Source organism: Pseudophryne corroboree, chromosome 1 (assembly GCF_028390025.1).
Source record: "Pseudophryne corroboree isolate aPseCor3 chromosome 1, aPseCor3.hap2, whole genome shotgun sequence".
Taxonomy (NCBI): domain Eukaryota; kingdom Metazoa; phylum Chordata; class Amphibia; order Anura; family Myobatrachidae; genus Pseudophryne; species Pseudophryne corroboree.
Window position 1 is genome coordinate 1,005,159,554 of NC_086444.1, and position 21,897 is coordinate 1,005,181,450.

Sequence of the window (21,897 nt, forward strand, 5' to 3'; positions counted from 1 at the left end):
TTATTATTATTATTATTATAATAATAATAATAACAATAACAAAACAATAAGAACACATTTTTTTATTATTATTATTATTATTATTATTATTATTATTATATCAAGCCTATTTTACTATAGTATCAACCATGCAGTAATTTTGGGCAAATTTCCTAATATCTGTTGCTATGTCAGGGCATATTTTATTATTTCATTCCTGATTACAGGACTTCTTTGTTGCTACACTTACTCTGTGGTCAATGGGGCTAATTCAGTAAGGATAGCAAATTCTGCTAATTAGCAGAATTTGCTATCCTTTGGAGCCCATGATGGGGGCTGACCATCGCTGCGCAAGGCCGCCCAGAATGCTGACTGGAATCTCACCACCTTCAACAAGCAGAAATTGCGATCACATCGCAATTTCTGCTTGTTAGCAGAAATAATGGAAGCCTCCTGCCGGCACAGCTTAGCTGCACCCGCAGGACACCCGCCGTTATCTTCCCAATCACAGTGGCTGCATGTGACATCATGCAGCTGCCACAATCACGCCCTGACATGCCCCCATTTGTGCCGCAACCCCCCAGTTCATCCGGCTCTGTCTCCTCCCTTGAAACGTAGCGTTGCCCGCCCCCCTCTCCCACGTCCACTTCTGCCTAATTGACAGGAAGATTCCTGGTAATCTGACATGTATGTGGGGCCTGTTTTGTGTGTTGTCATGTGGCCCCTCCCCCCACATGACAGGCAGCCTACTGCACTTAGTACACATGCATTGTACACATTCATTCTGTTATTTCATCTCTACAGTACAGCAACTCTGCCATCCACTGATGCTGCCATTACTACATAGTAAGTTATACCTCTTGTGCTATCCATGACAGGCCACTTCTACAAAATTTTACAAAGCCACTTTTAGTTCCATATTTGCCCCTGGTCTCAGACACAACTGCAGCAAAAGACGCAAAGAAGGACGCAATTGCGTACAATAAGACCCTATGAGGAGGGATTCCACCCACCTCAACAGACCCCACCCCCTCATCAGATAGCAGCCCCAAAAGGGTTGCTTCCATAAATTGCCTGGGCTGGTTTTCAATCCCAATACTCCCCTGAGTGGGCTCATCAGCTGTTTTGGTTCCACGCTCATAGCAATGTGTGATAAATTTTATCTCAAAATTACTCGAGTTACAAACTGCTGCATGTCCAAACTGCTGCATGTATAGGTTAGTCAAGCACATTCTACCTGGTGTAGTTATATCAGCTTAATACATGTAAATCAAAGATTAGACAGATCAACATAAAACACTGGTCAACTAACAAATCTGTTCATTACGTATTTTATTTCATACTGTATATAGTGCATCAAATTCCATATCACTTTTCAATTGCAAACAACAGTGAGACAAAACTGTGACATAACAGACAGTCAGAGTTACGAAAGCCCTGCTTGCACGATTACAATCTGTAGGAAAATAAGCATTGATACACAAAGGTAAGTGTTATTCATTGCATAATGATCCACAAGATTGCAAATGTTCTTGGTGGGCTGTATGATATGTTCACACTGCAATGTGAGAATGTACAGTGGGGATGCAATTGGATAGGAAAGTTTATGAAGGTGGTTCCAGAATTTGATAAGCTTGCTGAAGCAGTAAGTTTTCAGGGAACACTTAAAGGTTTGGAGACTAGAGAAGAGTCTTATTGTGCGTGGGAGGGCAATCCACAGAGTGGGTGCTGTCCAAACAAAGTCCTGCAAATGTGAATGGGAGTGAATAATGAGTATGGATGAGAGACGTAGAGCTTGTGAAAAGTGAAGAGTGGGGTTGGGAGATATTTTGAGATAAGTGTAGAGAAGTACTTTGGTGTAGTTTGGTTAATGGCCTTGTGTGTGAATAAAAATATTTTATATTGAACACGGAAGAATACAGGTAAATGGCACTGACAGAGTGGATCCACAGATTATGAACATCAGCTAGAAAATTTAGCCTCATAGCTGCATTCAGAATGGATTGTAGTGGTTAGAGTATTTTTGGTAAAACCAGTAAGAAGACTGTTGCAATAATCAATGCGGGAGATAATGAAAGTATAGATTACACTTTTTGTAGTGCCTTGTATAACATATGGTCATATTTTGGATGTTTTTTAAGAGGCATTTAACATGATTTCAAGACAATGATGAAACACAGTCAGTGAGCTTTAGATAGGTAGCTTGAAAACCAAGAAAGGGCTGTGTCCTGAAAACCTAAAGATTGTAGTGTTTGAGTGAGATGCGAGGGGTCAACAGTGTCAAAAGCAGCAGAGAGATATCAAAGAATAAGAAGTGAGTAATGACCTTTAGACTTAGAAGTGACTAGATCAACAGATCATTCACTACTTTAGTCAAAGCTGTCTCTGCTGAGTGTTGGGAATGAAAGCCTGAATGATGTAGGTCCAATAAGATTTGTGAGTTAATAAAATGTGTGAGGCAAGTGTAGGCAAGCCTTTTAAGTAGCTTGTAGGGGAATGGGAGCTGAGAGATAAGAGTAATCACTGCATGTTTGAACAGTAAAGGAAATATACATGAGCACAGGAGACAGATCTTTACTTATTTGTAATGGTATGTGATCAAGAGGAGAGGTAGTAGAGTAGGAGAATGAGAAGAGTGTTGATACTTCATCTTTATTTGCAGAAAGGTGACAGAGGGTTCAGATAGGGAATTGAACAGGTCACAGAGAGGAAGACCATACCATTTCATCTAGGCTTTTATTAATCTTGTCCTTGATGTAGGAAGCAAGATCATGCACATTGATAGTGGTTGTTGGGTGAGGGAGGGCTTAGAAGTTATTTAAATGTATTAAAAAGACACTTGAGGTTAGAGGGTTCAGCATAGATGAAAGTTTGGAAATATGTTTGTTTGGCAGTGTTCAGAACATTACGATTGGGGTAGTAAATACTGTAATCCTATACGTGAGGAAGTCACTTGGAGTAAAAGATATATGCCACTGACATTCAACTTTACGTGAGAGCTTTTGTTAGTGTCTGTTTGGTAAAGAGTGTCACGGTTGGCATCTAGGTCTGCATTGAGTGTGATAGTAGCTGGAGCAACTTCATCAAGGGCTATTTCTAGAGTATGGTTTAGCTGTGATACAGCAATCTCAGTGAATGCAGAAATAGGTGAAAGCAGTTGTTTCTGAGAGGTGGAAAGTTCTTGAAAATTGTGTTAATATTTCTACGGGTCTGAGGAGGATTGGAGGACTTCAGTGACAGTGTGTTTGAAGTAATGGAGGAGAGCATAGAGGTGATAAGGTTGTGATTCAACAGCAGGAAAAGGAGTGTTAATGAATTCATAAAATTATCAAAGCCTGGTGAATACAAGATCAAGGCAGTGGCCCTCCTAATGAGTACAAGAGTTAGTCCATTGGGAGAGGATGAAAGCAGAGGTTAGATAGGGTAGATTGGAGGCATGAGCAGCAGATTTCAGAATATCTTTTGTGATATTGAAATCACAGATGTTAATGGTGGACATGCCAGAGGATAGGAAGTAAGTAATCTAGGCATAAAAACCTTCCAGAAATTGTTTGGGGTGCCCAGGTGGGTGATAGATGACTACAATACACTGAGAGAAAGGAGTGTAAATCCTGATAGACTTAACTGTAAATGTGAGTGATGGAACCTTTAGTAGAACTGTGTATGTGAAGGAATGTGATAGTTATATTCCAATCCCACCTCCTTTAATGTTGCCAGTCCTGGAGGTGGAAAGTGGAGACCACATGTGACAGTGCTGCAGCGGAGGCCATGTCTAATTGTATGAGCCATGTTTCTGTTATAGCCAGAGGGGAGTGCATAATTGAGGCAGCAATGTGTACAGAGGGGTGAGTTGTAGGGAGAATAAAGTATTCTCATTGCTAAAGAAAATACCATGGAGTGCAATGAAGAAAAGCAATTTGTAGTACATGGTGTGCTTGAAATAAAACTAAAGTTATTTAGGCATAGAGTGTAATGAAGTTGCGATTTTTAAAGTTAAACATTTGAATACCTTTTTACTGCTGTGGTTCAGCTACTCATTTTCAAACACATTGGGGGTCATTCTGAGTTGATCACTAGCTGCATTTGTTCGCAGCGCAGCGATCAGGCTAAAAATTGGCAATTCTGCGCATGCGTATGCTGCGCTTGCGTATGCTGCGCAATGCGCACGCACGACATATGGGCACAATGAACGATGCAGTTTTGCACAGGCTCTAGCAATGCATTTCAGTCGCACTGGTTGCCGCAGAGTGATTGACATGAAGTGGGCGTTTCTGGGTGGCAACTGACCGTTTTCAGGGACTGTTTGGAAAAACGCAGGTGTGGCTGGGCAAACGCTGGGCGGGTGTGTGATGTCAAATCCGGAACTGAATAGTCTGAAGTGATCGCAAGCGCTGAGTAGGTTTTGAGATACTCTGAAACTACACAAAATTATTTGCAGGTGCTCTGTGATACAACCGTTCGCATTTCTGCTAAGCAAATATACACTCCCATCAGGCCACCTTTCACTTGCTCACACCTCATGTCACCTGTCTGTCTCCCCTCAGCCCTAGCTTCTTGGCGCAGGGCCCTATTCCCTCCTTTTCTCACAACCCTCTTCCCTCACACTTCAATTACAGCTCTCTTATGTAGCGAATGTCTATACCTTCATTTCCTATCTTTCATTACTGTTTATCTCTTCCAATGGCTACCTGCCCCCTAGTAGTATGCTGACTACGCCTTTGCTTTCTTTTATCTCAGCTGTGGTGTGTACGGAGAATTGTGATGCAATTTGTTACCTGTGCTCTGTATAATGTTAAGTTCTGTTACCCTGTATTGTTCTAATGTCTGTCGTATGTATGGTGCTGCAAAACACTTGTGGTGCCCTATAAATAAAATGTAATAATAATAATAATATGAATTGGGCATTCTGTGTTGCATAATGTGTACTTGTAGCCCTGCAGTGGGATATAATGCAAACTATGGCACTATTATGGTTCATAAAATAAACTAGGGCACTACTGTGGGGCATAACATTAAGACAGTGGTTCTCAAACTCGGTCCTCAGGACCCCATACAGTGCATGTTTTGCAGGTAACCCAGCAGGTGCACAGGTGTATTAATTACTCACTGACACATTTTAAAAGGTCCACAGGTGGAGCTAATTATTTCACTTGTGAGGAGACCTGCAAAACATGCACTGTGTGGGGTCCTGAGGACCGAGTTTGAGAACCTGTGCATTAAGGCACTACTAAATTAACAACTCATGTGGAGAAGTGTCTCTTTAAAAGCATTGGGACAGGGGCTCCTTAAAAAGGGTTAATGTTAAGACAAACCTACAAATTAGAAGGGCACTGTTAATGATGTCATACTGTATACTATGTATCTATACTACAAAGCAACTATGTAATTTATATATTCAGTCTTATAGAAAAAGAAGAACAGTTGTAAAAGTTAAAAACTAAAATATGAGAGGGTTATGGAAATATAGAACTTACCCGATGAAGAGGGAATGGAGAATGACACAGACATAAAGAAAGATGTGTAGTAGTAAATGACCTGTAGATTTTGCTATGGCTGAAACTACATTGAACATAAATATAAAACATCATAGAGGTGAAAAGGATAGAGTGAATCATGGAAATAAATTTTACAGTCATATGATCAGTAGGAATCTATTTCATAATGTGTGTTTTAGTAGGTGTACTGTATGTTGTTTCTTTTTATGCATGCAATAATGTATATTTATGTTGTATTTGTTTTCAGGAATACAGTAAATGTTAAGTTAATGACTTAGTTACTTTAACAAGTAAAATGCTGTAATCCATTGGTGAGCACAAGAGGATGTGTGGGGGATGAGGGAAGAGATTACACTTGCCCAGACCATATCTCAATGTAAGATTTATTAAAATATAAAAGGAGTGTTTTACTCTGGCATTTTTAACATGCTAGATTACAACAGTTAAGGGCCCTACACACTGCGTGATTTTAGTGAAAGATTTGAATGATCTCGTTCATTAATGAGTGAGAAACCATTCATATCTTTCAGTGTGGAGGCATCAGCGATGAACGATGCGTGGCCCCACGCTCATTCATCACTGGTGCCCTGTTGCCTTTACATGCAGGTCAATATGGACGATCTCGTCCATATTTGCCTGCACTTCTATGGAGCCGGGTGACAGGGGGAGTGAAGAAACTTTACTCCCCCTGTCACTGCCCCCCTGCCGCCAGGTCGCCTGTCGGTCATATCCACCGTCGGGCAGCTCGGCGGCGGATCGCTCAATGTGTAGGGCCCATTACATTTACTGTACTATTTGTTTGCAGGGCAGAGTATTTGGAGGTATTTTGCAAAGAAGGACAGTTGCCTTATAATGGTGTGGATCATTGGGTCAACCTAAAAAAGGTAGGTAGTCTCTAGGTCGACCCCAAAAGGTCAACATGGAAAAAAGGTTGACACTAATAAGGTTGACAAAGAAAAACCGTTGACATGAGTTTTATTATTTCTTTTTTTGGTGTTGTTTACTCATAAAATGACCGGGAGCCCAAATTAGTGCATGGCTTACTTTGCTTGGTTACTATTCCCAATCGTAGTCCGCATTGATGGAGAAGTATGAAAAAGTTGAAAATAAAAAAAAATTGTTAAAAACTCATGTCGTCCTTTTCCTATGATGACCATTGCCAATCTTTTGAAAATGTCGACCTTTTGCCCATGTCACCTAATGCATGTCGACCAATAGTGGTCGACCTATTGACTGTCTACCTTTATAACTGTAGACTTATCCGGACACCGCTGTTGTATTTGTAGATAATGCTTATACAGAGGAGCATACTGAGTGAAGCAGCAGAAGCTTAGTTGGAGCAGCTGAATCCTGTGCTTCAGGTAATAGTCAAACTGGGTGTTGCATCAGCCACTAACACCATTATATTTGCTGTCTGACTCACATGTGATAGTACCACACACAGATGTTCAACTCCACATTGAGCGACTTCTCCATGTGATATTGACACAAAGAGTAATGGTTAGAAGACCCACTATATCCTGACAGGCAAAGGATGGTGAGTAATAGGGAGTGGCAGACAACACTCACTGAGACTATGCCCAATAAATTGTGAGTAAACAGAGTCAGAGTCACTAGAAAACAAGATGCAAGCAGCATTGACAACACGGATAGTGCCACTGGAAGCAAGCATGCTATGGTGCTAACCAAAGCAATCCCAGCATCCAAAGGAGAAAGCATTTCCATCACATCAGGATGGCTATCCTTAGCATAGGTGAAAGGAATTCTCTAGTCACTGGTTCTGCTATGTAGGTAGGATGGTTAAAGACTGGTGATGCAGTAAGTTATTAAAATCAGGGATAGGGGAGTAAAGATGTGAGATAAATTGAAGTAATAAATAGATGTGTGGTGGTTATGAGGAGAGGTGATGAATTTCAGGGGTGCAAGATATTAAGATGACAAATATGTTGATATTGTGGGCGGTATTCAAATGATATATCACGCCCAATTTTCTTTCTAAAGTGATCCACGTTATCACGCATATCGCGCCCATAGTAATCAAGTAACAGGTTTCAAGCCCTTGCTACTGCGGGGGTAGTGAGCAGAAATGATTATACCACACCCGTCAGCAGAAACAGAACGGTTGTGGCAGATGGTGAAATGAATTGAATACTGCCCTGTATGTCCTATTTGATAGGGTTTGTACTGTGCCTGATGCAGAATGCCCCATCTGGCACTATACTCATTGTGGGGGCCAGTGGAGTGCTAGAGCAATTAAACAGTGGTGGTATTGCATGTATCCTCAGCCCTTTGTGCTGCACCAGGGTCAGGTACTTGTTGACTGCATCCGACTGCTATAGACACAATAAGAGAAATAGTATTCAGCAGGAAGGACCTGTTGTAAGAGTGACAGTGGGTCATAGTGCCCTCCGGCTCAGGCAAAAAGTGCAGCTGATCTACTTCCAACAAAGCAATGAAAAAAAAATATGAATATACATAATAGTTTTGTTGGGGGGGGGGGGTGATGAATATGAGGGTTGTATAATGATGAAGAGGTGGGTGGGGCTGAATAATAGTTTGGATGGAGTAACAAATGGGTAGTGCTGAAATATATGCCAAACCAGCATGGAAAAACAAAGGCTTTATTGTAAACAGGGGGACGTCTGAGCAGGTGTTGCTTCCAGGCTCCATAGACCCAGATTATCTGAATACAACAGAGTAATTTGCTGAAAGGGAAAGTAGAAACCTACTGTATATGTCAACATTGTTTACCTTTCACACCAACAGTACACAATAATCTATAATACATGTTAAACAGTCCATATGCTTACAGAATATTTTATACTGTAAGTGACTTCATGGCTTCCACACCACTTTGAAGAATAGAAACTGATACATTGAAAAGCAAAGTAAACATTTTGTTTTTATTCAGCACTCACAACATACTGTATGTTTACATTAATTAAGCAGAGAAACCATATTTACTAGGTGAAATTAAAAGTTACATGCTATTTTCTTACTACCTATTTAAGAAGATATAAAGTAAAATGCTAAGCCTTTTAAGAGTTTTAAACATGGTATTTTTGTCCTTTAAATAATCTTTAGACAATCTTCATTGTATCTTGCAGAAGTGCTGAGTGTACTTAATTCTCAACAACTTTAATTTTGAAGATTTGCAGTCTCAACGGGTTTGCCCGCTTGGTGGGTGATGGTTGTTGAGATAGTCGAGATGCTGGTGATAGATGGTTAAAACATTTCTCAGTGTGTTTTCTTTTAATAATGCACACACTATCCCCACACAGAATAATTATTCCCACAACTCATAACATAATTGCATGTGCTGAGATTTGCAATTATATTGTGCTGTGTTAATCTCTAGTTTAATTAATAATGCTGTATAATAAACTTCAAGTTATGATTTTGAAACTTTTGTATTGCAGGAATATACAAAAGTTTTCATTATTATTATTATTATTATTTGTTTCATGTTCCAAATGTTTAAGGTTTTGTTTTTAATTAATATGCAAATAAAATGTATAAATTTAATTAATGTGGTTTAGCATTTCTGTCTGGCTATTGATGATAACATAACAGAACTTGCATATGTAAGCAATATTTTTTTTTAATCCAATTGGCTTGGATCGCTGTTTACAGCTTTATTTATTTTTCCTGCTATCTATTTCTATTTCTTTCAAGCTTTATTCAGTACGGGAAAAGTGGATAATGTTGAAATTATCAAATCACATGTGGAAATGGCTAAATTAAAATAAATTCTTAAAATGTTTTCACCTGAGGGCCATTAAGGAGCAACGTATAAGAATCTTTGACATGTTTCCTTTTTTATTTTGTCTTAAGAGCAAATGCAAAATCCCATTATCCCGTACAGCATGCTACAATAGCACTAAACACGTTTTTTTTTTAAATAATTACAACAGAGGGATATAAAACCGGTTTAATATAAAGGTTTACTCAACCACCCCTGGTCAAGCTAGTATGGGGCTGTCAGACCAACACTTTGTTACTTATTAGGGTGGAATGAGAAGGAAGTATCCATAATTGAGATGGACTCTGTAGTTTGATATCAAGAGGCAACAGAAGTCTGACCCAATTGTGTGGAAACAAGGAAAGCAGGTGAAAGCAACTGCACAGTATCAGAAGGAACATACGCTTAGACAAAAAGAAAAACTCTAGAAAAACAAAAGTTTATTATAAAAATTCCAATCAAAGCAAAAATATACAGAGGTGTTAGGTGCATTGAATAACACATTACAGATATGCTGGTTGTTATTTTCAGATGTTAGATCCACAGCTTCCAGAGAACACTGATGGGGTAATTCAGATCTGATCGCTGGGCTGCGTTTTTTGCTGTCCTGCGATCAGATAGTTGCCGCCTACAGGGGGAGTATTTTCGCTATGCAAGTGTGCATTCCTATGTGTTAGTACAGCTGCTAAATATCAGTATGTGCAGTCACTGCGCAGCCCAGGATTTACTCTTCCAGTGCGATTGAATCCTGCTGATCGGGGCTGGAGCTGACGTCGGACACCCTCCCTGAAAACGCTTGGGCACGCCTGAGTTTTTCCATACACTCCCTGAAAATGGTAATTTGCCACCCACAAATGGCCTCTTCCTGTCAATCACCTTCGCACCATCCCGTCGCTGACCGGCAATGCCCGTTGTAGCTGTCCGACGCGCCTGCACATTGCGGTGCATATGCATCTGCAGGTTGGACCTGATTGCCCGCTGTGCGAAAATGCACAACAGCGATCAGATCTGAATTACCCCCATAGATCCTAATTCAGAGGTGCATGCAGTTGCTTCCGCAGGCACTTGTGAAAATATGCTAATGATTCAGCCACTGTCTTGTGCACAGAGAAACCCACTGCTGGCTTACAACATCCAATGTTCAGGTACATAAGTGGAAACATCAGGAACAAAGGACAAATATTGGTCAGGCCATCAGTCAGATCATAAGATTTCTGGGCAATCCTGTGCTGTCTCAGACTGAGTGGCTCTACTAAGATGCTGGGGCCTCTCCAGCTAAGAAAGCATTTGCAGTGGCTGATTAGGGAAAGCCCAGAAAATTGTCCTGAGACACTTGTGTTTTTCTAGCCACTAGATTTTACTCACTTTGCTAATAAATTTTCTGTGCGTATTGCAAATCCATCTCTGTGTATGTGCAGTGTGGTTTTGACACATGTGCAGTGGCATATCTGGCACATCTGGCACTGTGGGGCATATCTGGCACTGTGGGGCACATCTGGCACATCTGGCACTGTGAGGCATATCTGGCACTGTGGGGCATATCTGGCACATATGGCACTGTGGGGCATATCTGGCACTGTGGGGCATATCTGGCACTGTGAGGCATATCTGGCACTGTGGGGCACATCTGGCACTGTTGGGCATATCTGGCACATCTGGCACTGTGGGGCATATCTGGCACTGTGGGGCATATCTGGCACTGTGGGGCATATCTGGCACATCTGGCACTGTGGGGCATATCTGGCACTGTGGGGCATATCTGGCACATCTGGCACTGTGGGGCATATCTGGCACATCTGGCACTGTGGGGCATATCCGACACTGTGGGGCATATCTGGCACTGTGGGGGCATATCTGGCACTATGAGGTCTGTGTACGGCTAGAGCTACATTTCCCACCGTAGGCTTATACTCGAGTCAATAAGTTTTCCCAGGTTTTTGTGGTAAAATTAGGTGCCTCGGCTTATATTCGGGTCGACTTATACTCAAATATATACAGTAATTTGCTGTAGGGCAGTGGCCGGTAACACCTGGCAATACCTGGTACTGTGCATGTGCCAGAGGCGGCACAGTGTTAAGTAGCTTTAGGTTCTGAAGATTGGCCAACATGTTCCAGACTTAATTTCAAGATTTTATAATTAAAAGAGCAATTTGTTGATTTAGAGGGTTATTCAGTTTGTTAGCAAACCAAAAAATGCACACTAATGGGCAAAACCATGTTGCACTGCAGGTGAAGCAGATATAACATGTGCAGTGAGATTTAGATTTGGGTGGGTTATATTGTTTCTAAGCATGGTAAATACCGGCTGCTTTATTTTAACAGTGCAAATTAGTTTTCAGTTTGAACACACCCCATTTAAATCTCTCTGCACATGTTACATCTGCCCCATCCCGCAAGACTCACAGACTCACTAGAGATGGATGACCTCCCTGGCAGCCATTAGTACTGTTACTAAACAGCTCAGCTGCCAGAGGGCTACCACTTGAAACAGCTATGTGTGGGGGTCCAGGACGACCGCCCCTCCCTTAATTCTGACGTGTATTCAGGATATCTTTGTACAGAGCCATTCCTTATAAAAGCCACTGCAGGAAACACAACTGATAACAGCAGCTCTTTATATACTATAAAGTGCACAACACCACAGTTTGCCAAATGTAAAGCACTGACTATTGCCGGAGCAAGCTACACAGATACACTGCCATAAAAAGATCAGTACAGGGTAATTACAGACCATCATGCCAATTGTCTTTCTGCATAACCATATTAAATTCTTCCTGGCTGGAGATGAATTAATTAATGAACTCAGATTTTAACAAATCATCCATTTTTTTTTCTTTTTAATCTTTTCTCCAATAAATCAATACAGATGGCATAATGGTTAGCATTATTGCCTCACTGTGCCCGGGTCAGGAATTTGATTCCTCCTTGAGCCCTATCTATGTGGCACTTGTACATTTATCCTGTGTTTGGGGGTGTCCTTAAAGGTTGCTACATATACAAATTAGAGATGTGCACCGGAAATTTTTCGGGTTTTGTGTTTTGGTTTTGGGTTCGGTTCCGTGGCCGTGTTTTGGGTTCGAACGCGTTTTGGCAAAACCTCACCGATTTTTTTTTGTCGGGATTCGGGTGTGTTTTGGATTCGGGTGTTTTTTTCAAAAAACCCTAAAAAACAGCTTAAATCATAGAATTTGGGGGTCATTTTGATCCCAAAGTATTATTAACCTCAATAACCATAATTTCCACTCATTTTCAGTCTATTCTGAACACCTCACACCTCACACCTCACAATATTATTTTTAGTCCTAAAATTTGCACCGAGGTCGCTGGATGACTAAGCTCAGTGACCCAAGTGGCCGACACAAACACCTGGCCCATCTAGGAGTGGCACTGCAGTGTCACGCAGGATGGCCCTTCCAAAAAACACTCCCCAAACAGCACATGACGCAAAGAAAAAAAGAGGCGCAATGAGGTAGCTGTGTGACTAAGCTCAGCGACCCTAGTGGCCGACACAAACACCTGGCCCATCTAGGAGTGGCACTGCAGTGTCACGCAGGATGGCCCTTCCAATAAACACTCTCCAAACAGCACATGACGCAAAGAAAAAAAGAGGCGCAATGAAATAGCTGTGTGAGTAAGCTAAGCGACCCTAGTGGCCGACACAAACACTTGGCCCATCTAGGAGTGGCACTGCAGTGTCAGGCCGAATGGCCCTTCCAAAAAATACTCCCCAAACAGCACATGACGCAAAGAAGAAAAAAAAGAGGCGCAATGAGGTAGCTGTGTGACTAAGATAAGCGACCCTAGTGGCCGACACAAACACCTGGCCCATCTAGGAGTGGCACTGCAGTGTCACGCAGGATGGCCCTTCCAAAAAACACTCCCCAAACAGCACATGACGCAAAGAAAAAAAGAGGCGCAATGAGGTAGCTGTGTGAGTAAGCTAAGCGACCCTAGTGGCCGACACAAACACCTGGCCCATCTAGGAGTGGCACTGCAGTGTCAGGCCGGATGGCCCTTCCAAAAAATACTCCCCAAACAGCACATGACGCAAAGAAGAAAAAAAAGAGGCGCAATGAGGTAGCTGTGTGACTAAGATAAGCGACCCTAGTGGCCGACACAAACACCTGGCCCATCTAGGAGTGGCACTGCAGTGTCACGCAGGATGGCCCTTCCAAAAAACACTCCCCAAACAGCACATGACGCAAAGAAAAAAAGAGGCGCAATGAGGTAGCTGTGTGAGTAAGCTAAGCGACCCTAGTGGCCGACACAAACACCTGGCCCATCTAGGAGTGGCACTGCAGTGTCAGGCCGGATGGCCCTTCCAAAAAATACTCCCCAAACAGCACATGACGCAAAGAAGAAAAAAATGAGGCGCAATGAGGTAGCTGTGTGACTAAGATAAGTGACCCTAGTGGCCGACACAAACACCTAGCCCATCTAGGAGTGGCACTGCAGTGTCACGCAGGATGGCCCTTCCAAAAAACACCCCCCAAACAGCACATGACGCAAAGAAAAATGAAAGAAAAAAGAGGTGCAAGATGGAATTGTCCTTGGGCCCTCCCACCCACCCTTATGTTGTATAAACAGGACATGCACACTTTAACCAACCCATCATTTCAGTGACAGGGTCTGCCACACGACTGTGACTGAAATGACGGGTTGGTTTGGACCCCCACCGAAAAAGAAGCAATTAATCTCTCCTTGCACAAACTGGCTCTACAGAGGCAAGATGTCCACCTCATCATCATCCTCCGATTCATCACCGTGTACATCCCCCTCCTCACAGATTATCAATTCGTCCCCACTGGAATCCACCATCACAGCTCCCTGTGTACTTTGTGGAGGCAATTGCTGCTGGTGAATGTCTCCATGGAGGAATTGATTATAATTCATTTTAATGAACATCATCTTCTCCACATTTTCTGGAAGTAACCTCGTACGCTGATTGCTGACAAGGTGAGCGGCGGCACTAAACACTCTTTCGGAGTACACACTTGTGGGAGGGCAACTTAGGTAGAATAAAGCCAGTTTGTGCAAGGGCCTCCAAATTGCCTCTTTTTCCTGCCAGTATACGTACGGACTGTCTGACGTGCCTACTTGGATGCGGTCACTCATATAATCCTCCACCATTCTTTCAATGGTGAGAGAATCATATGCAGTGACAGTAGACGACATGTCCGTAATCGTTGGCAGGTCCTTCAGTCCGGACCAGATGTCAGCATCAGCAGTCGCTCCAGACTGCCCTGCATCACCGCCAGCGGGTGGGCTCGGAATTCTGTGCCTTTTCCTCGCACCCCCAGTTGCGGGAGAATGTGAAGGAGGAGATGTTGACAGGTCGCGTTCCGCTTGACTTGACAATTTTCTCACCAGCAGTTCTTTGAACCCCTGCAGACTTGTGTCTGCCGGAAAGAGAGATACAACGTAGGTTTTAAATCTAGGATCGAGCACGGTGGCCAAAATGTAGTGCTCTGATTTCAACAGATTGACCACCCGTGAATCCTTGTTAAGCGAATTAAGGGCTCCATCCACAAGTCCCACATGCCTAGCGGAATCGCTCAGTGTTAGCTCCTCCTTCAATGTCTCCAGCTTCTTCTGCAAAAGCCTGATGAGGGGAATGACCTGACTCAGGCTGGCAGTGTCTGAACTGACTTCACGTGTGGCAAGTTCAAAAGGTTGCAGAACCTTGTACGACGTTGAAATCATTCTCCACTGCGCTTGAGACAGGTGCATTCCACCTCCTATATCGTGGTCAGTTGTATAGGCTTGAATGGCCTTTTGCTGCTCCTCCAACCTCTGAAGCATATAGAGGGTTGAATTCCACCTCATTACCACTTCTTGCTTCAGATGATGGCAGGGCAGGTTCAGGTGTTTTTGGTGTTGCTCCAGTCTTCTGTACGTGGTGCCTGTACGCCGAAAGTGTCCCGCAATTCTTCTGGCCACCGACAGCATCTCTTGCACGCCCCTCTCGTTTTTTAAATAATTCTGCACCACCAAATTCAAGGTATGTGCAAAACATGGGACGTGCTGGAATTTGCCCATATTTAATGCACACACAATATTGCTGGCGTTGTCCGATGCCACAAATCCACAGGAGAGTCCAATTGGGGTAAGCCATTCTGCGATGATCTTCCTCAGTTGCCGTAAGAGGTTTTTAGCTGTGTGCGTATTCTGGAAAGCGGTGATACAAAGCATAGCCTGCCTAGGAAAGAGTTGGCGTTTGCGAGATGCTGCTACTGGTGCCGCCGCTGCTGTTCTTGCGGCGGGAGTCAATACATCTACCCAGTGGGCTGTCACAGTCATATAGTCCTGAGTCTGCCCTGCTCCACTTGTCCACATGTCCGTGGTTAAGTGGACATTGGGTACAACTGCATTTTTTAGGACACTGGTGAGTCTTTTTCTGAGGTCTGTGTACATTTTCGGTATCGCCTGCCTAGAGAAATGGAACCTAGATGGTATTTGGTACCGGGGACACAGTACCTCAATCAAGTCTATAGTTGGCTCTGCAGTAATGATGGATACCGGATCCACGTTTCTCACCGCCCAGGATGCCAAGGCCTCAGTTATTCGCTTTGCAGCAGGATGACTGCTGTGATATTTCATCTTCCTCGCAAAGGACTGTTGGACAGTCAATTTCTTGGTGGAAGTAGTAAAAGTGGTCTTACGACTTTTCCTCTGGGATGACCATCGACTCCCAGCAGCAACAACAGCAGCGCCAGCAGCAGTAGGCGTTACACTCAAGGATGCATCGGAGGAATCCCAGGCAGGAGAGGACTCGTCAGAATTGCCAGTGACATGGCCTGCAGGACTATTGGCATTCCTGGGGAAGGAGGAAATTGACACTGAGGGAGTTGGTGGGGTGGTTTGCGTGAGCTTGGTTACAAGAGGAAGGGATTTACTGGTCAGTGGACTGCTTCCGCTGTCGCCCAAAGTTTTTGAACTTGTCACTGACTTATTATGAATGCGCTGCAGGTGACGTATAAGGGAGGATGTTCCGAGGTGGTTAACGTCCTTACCCCTACTTATTACAGCTTGACAAAGGCAACACACGGCTTGACACCTGTTGTCCGCATTTCTGTTGAAATACTTCCACACCGAAGAGCTGATTTTTTTGGTATTTTCACCAGGCATGTCAATGGCCATATTCCTCCCACGGACAACAGGTGTCTCCCCGGGTGCCTGACTTAAACAAACCACCTCACCATCAGAATCCTCCTTGTCAATTTCCTCCCCAGCGCCAGCAACACCCATATCCTCCTCATCCTGGTGTACTTCAACACTGACATCTTCAATCTGACTATCAGGAACTGGACTGCGGGTGCTCCTTCCAGCACTTGCAGGGGGCGTGCAAATGGTGGAAGGCGCATGCTCTTCACGTCCAGTGTTGGGAAGGTCAGGCATCGCAACCGACACAATTGGACTCTCCTTGTGGATTTGTGATTTCGAAGAACGCACAGTTCTTTGCTGTGCTTTTGCCAGCTTAAGTCTTTTCATTTTTCTAGCGAGAGGCTGAGTGCTTCCATCCTCATGTGAAGCTGAACCACTAGCCATGAACATAGGCCAGGGCCTCAGCCGTTCCTTGCCACTCCGTGTGGTAAATGGCATATTGGCAAGTTTACGCTTCTCCTCCGACTATTTTATTTTAGATTTTTGAGTCCTTTTTTTACTGATATTTTGTGTTTTGGAGTTTACATGCTCTGTACTATGACATTGGGCATCGGCCTTGGCAGACGACGTTGATGGAATTTCATCGTCTCGGCCATGACTAGTGGCAGCAGCTTCAGCAGGAGGTGGAAGTGGATCTTGATCTTTCCCTATTTTTGGAACCTCAACGTTTTTGTTCTCCATATTCTAATAGGCACAACTAAAAGGCACCTCAGGTAAACAATGGAGATGGATGGATACTAGTATACTTATGGATGACGAGTGACTGACGACACAGAGGTAGCTACAGCCGTGGACTACCGTACTGCGTCTGCTGATAATGATCTAAAAAATATATATATATCACTACTGCAGGTATATATAATATAATGACGGACCTGCTGGACACTGTCAGCAGACTCCTAAACTACTAGTATGAAGAAGATAGAAAAAAAAACCCCACCACAGGTAGGTATACAATTATGGACGAGCACTGATGACACAGAGGTAGCTACAGCCGTGGACTACCGTACTGGGTCTGCTAGTATAGAGATGATAATGATATAAAATATATATATATATCACTACTGCAGGTATATATAATATAATGACGGACCTGCTGGACACTGTCAGCAGACTCCTAAACTACTAGTATGAAGAAGATAGAAAAAAAAAACCCACCACTGGTAGGTATACAATTATGGACGAGCACTGACGACACAGAGGTAGCTACAGCCGTGGACTACCGTACTGCATCTGCTAGTATAGAGATGATAATGATATAAAAAATATATATATATATCACTACTGCAGGTATATATAATATAATGACGGACCTGCTGGACACTGTCAGCAGACTCCTAAACTACTAGTATGAAGAAGATAGAAAAAAAAAACCACCACAGGTAGGTATACAATTATGGACGAGCACTGACGACACAGAGGTAGCCACAGCCGTGGACTACCGTACTGCGTCTGCTAGTATAGAGATGATAATGATATAAAAAATATATATATATCACTACTGCAGGTATATATAATATAATGACGGACCTGCTGGACACTGTCAGCAGACTCCTAAACTACTAGTATGAAGAAGATAGAAAAAAAAACCCCATCACAGGTAGGTATACAATTATGGACGAGCACTGACGACACAGAGGTAGCCACAGCCGTGGACTACCGTACTGCGTCTGCTAGTATAGAGATGATAATGATATAAAAAATATATATATATCACTACTGCAGGTATATATAATATAATGACAGACCTGCTGGACACTGTCAGCAGACTCCTAAACTACTAGTATGAAGAAGATAGAAAAAAAAAACCCACCACAGGTAGGTATACAATTATGGACGAGCACTGATGACACAGAGGTAGCTACAGCCGCGGACTACCGTACTGCGTCTGCTAGTATAGAGATGATAATGATATAAAATATATATATATATCACTACTGCAGGTATATATAATATAATGACGGACCTGCTGGACACTGTCAGCAGACTCCTAAACTACTAGTATGAAGAAGATAGAAAAAAAAACCCCACCACAGGTAGGTATACAATTATGGACGAGCACTGACGACACAGAGGTAGCCACAGCCGTGGACTACCGTACTGCGTCTGCTAGTATAGAGATGATAATGATATAAAATATATATATATATCACTACTGCAGGTATATATAATATAATGACGGACCTGCTGGACACTGTCAGCAGACTCCTAAACTACTAGTATGAAGAAGATAGAAAAAAAAAACCCACCACAGGTAGGTATACAATTATGGACGAACACTGACGACACAGAGGTAGCTACAGCCGTGGACTACCGTACTGCGTCTGCTAGTATAGAGATGATAATGATATAAAAAATATATATATATCACTACTGCAGGTATATATAATATAATGACGGACCTGCTGGACACTGTCAGCAGATTCCTAAACTACTAGTATGAAGAAGATAGAAAAAAAAAACCCACCACAGGTAGGTATACAATTATGGACGAGCACTGACGACACAGAGGTAGCCACAGCCGTGGACTACCGTACTGCGTCTGCTAATATAGAGATGATAAAGATGATAGAGATGAACAAAAAAAATATAACACTACTGCAGGTAAATATTTATATAATATAATGAGTGACGGACCTGCTGGACACTGTCAGCAGAATGCGTTTATAGAATAAAAAAAAAAAAACACCACAGGAGTGTTTAACTTTTTCATGCAGACAATATACTGGTGGTCACTGGTCAGTCACACTGGCAGCAAAAGTGTGCACTGTACTCCTGCTATAACTGCACCCCAGTCTCCCCCACAATTCAGCTGTGTGAGCAGTGAGCACTCAGCACAGTCAGATATACATAGATGATATTATCATGCAGCACACTGAGGCTGAGCACAGATATGGTATGTGACTGTGTATCGTTTTTTTTCAGGCAGAGAACGGATTATATTAAATAATAAATAAAACTGGTGGTGGTCAGTCACTAGTAACTAACTATCAGCAAAACTCTGCACTCTGAGTACTCCTAATGCTCCCCAAAATTACTAAGTAATCAACTCAAGTGTCTCTATCTATTCTAACGGAGAGGACGCCAGCCACGTCCTCTCCCTATCAATCTCAATGCACGTGTGAAAATGGCGGCAACGCGCGGCTCCTTATATAGAATCCGAGTCTCGCGATAGAATACGAGCCTCGCGAGAATCCGACAGCGGGATGATGACGTTCGGGCGCGCTCGGGTTAGCCGAGCAAGGCGGGAAGATCCGAGTCTGCCTCGGACCCATGTAAAAAGGCTGAAGTTCGGGGGGGTTCGGATTCCGAGGAACCGAACCCGCTCATCTCTAATACAAATCTGCACTTTTTTTATTAAAGTGATGTAAATGCTATTATTTTGAATATATATACCTATGTACCTATATATATTTAAGGGTAATCATAGCATACTCCAAAGATAAACCAACTGTTCATATTGATCTGTGAAAAAAATAATAATCTGTGCCTGATTATTTCATGTAGTGAGTACCAAAAAGGTTTTCATAATGATATGGAAAGAGGAGTGAAGATTGTCACCACCTCACTGTAGAATCTGTTCAAATAATCATTAGTGTTTGCTGCCCAAAAAGGGAAAGGATTCCAACCTCTCCATATACTGTTCATATACAGTATAATAGATCTTTAGGACGCAGATCCCAATTATTAAATGGTCCAAACTGTAACTTTATCTTGAGTTTATTGAAGAATTGTCATATAGTGACATTGAAATGATGGTCATCATAACATACATGGCTCATCTGGGTGAGGTAAACATAGATATTTGTAATGCTATTCATGGGTACACTGCTTGCTTCATCAGACTGATTATACCAGTTTTGGGCTGTAATCCTGTGTTTCTTAGACCATGGGGAAATAAAAGTCTTTGAAGATTGTAAACAGCTAGAGCTTGTTGGCTGTGTGGTCAGCTAACCAGCTGAGAGAGGAAAATAAAGGCAGAGTAAACATTATGCCCTTAACAGGAATAATTAAAATGGAAGCAGGGGGATCCAATATAGTGTAGCCATTTTTTAAAGGAAAACATTTTACTACAGGTTATTATAACTGTGTACACAATATCAATTTGTATTTGGTTGATTTGAATATCTACTGTATGCTAATCGCAGTGAGCATTTTAATGCAGAGCGATTAGCAGGAAGGTACCAATTGGGGGAGGTAACAGGAAGTGGTGGCAAAAATGCAGGCTTGTCCCAGCCATTTTCAGGGCATGTATCTGCCATCAGCTACAATAATGTATGTAGAGAGACATGACACCAGAGTCACTATATCGCAGCCAGTCTGCGTAACCATAGTCTCACTTGGGGAGTTCATGCTCATCTTTATTACATAGATGCTGAGAACTTTGAGAAGGATCCAGTGGGTGTCTATATTCTTTTCTCGGTGGTAACTTCACTTGCAATGATTATCAATTCCATAGCCTGAAAAATCATACCTGCATACAGTACACATGTTGTACAAACATGAATTAGGCCCTTAAAGTCCAGGAAGCAGTGTAAAATAAAAGAAGCATATACAGTATGCTCAGGTTGTAATCAGTTTGTAAAAAAATTACAATGTTGGCATTTGCAAAATGTTGACACAGTCAAATGGGCCTATTCAATTAGCTGCGGGAGAATGACTTGGGTGATGAGGAGGAGGACAAAGACAACAGACAAGATGAAGACGATATGCCAAACCTGTTATTAATCCCATCCCATGATCCACAACATTCAGTTGCAAAGCTTGGTGGTAGCCATGCCAGCATTCACGAAACCACTGATTAATTTGGGTCCAAGGAAGAGGCCTTGTAAGAAGTGAACCTATAAATAAAAAATAAATAATAAATAACATCTATTAATGTATTTTGGAATTAATTTGTTGTAAACCTTTTTAACTACTTTCTACTGCAGAGGATCTTGTGACACACAACAATATACAGTATACCTGTACAGGGTTGTAAATTAATCCCAGTTGCCTGGAGGCAATTTGTAGTTTGGTGCCTCCCCAGCTTAAAAAATGGAAAAACAAATATGGTGTGTGTTTATATAAACATACATGACTATCATAATTATACAGACAGTGCTCTCAGGCAGTCGCAGGGCTGTAAATTGGCAGGCCTCCCACTACACTGTGATTCAGCTATCTGCAGCAAGCAGAATCAGCTTCACTTGTGGATCCCAGAAGCAGTGGTGGGTGCACCATTATGTGCTGCAGTGCAGGCTAAGCAGTAAAAAGCAGTGGCCATCCTGTCCCGTATTGCAGGTGCTAGCAGGGCTTTTGGGACAGAGCCAATTAACTCTGCAGCAGCAGCAGTGTGTGTGCCACAGAGGTAGCATCTAGATTCCCTTCATGGAGAGGACCTTTACCATAATGCATTGGGTCAATGTCACCAACTATTTGGAATAGTAATCTATGGTGAGTGAGGATTAGTGGAGTGAGACACCGGACCCAAAGCATGGAGAGGGAAGCGAGCACATGAGGGTACAATGCAGCATC

General features: G+C 42.6%; 1 protein-coding gene across 1 annotated transcript in view; it reads left to right on the plus strand.

Annotated features, from left to right (window-relative positions):
* The window catches only part of GALNTL6 (polypeptide N-acetylgalactosaminyltransferase like 6), a 1,932,308-nt gene that overhangs the window by 971,048 nt on the left and 939,363 nt on the right, over positions 1-21,897 (plus strand). The gene's annotated exons all lie outside the window — the stretch shown is intronic.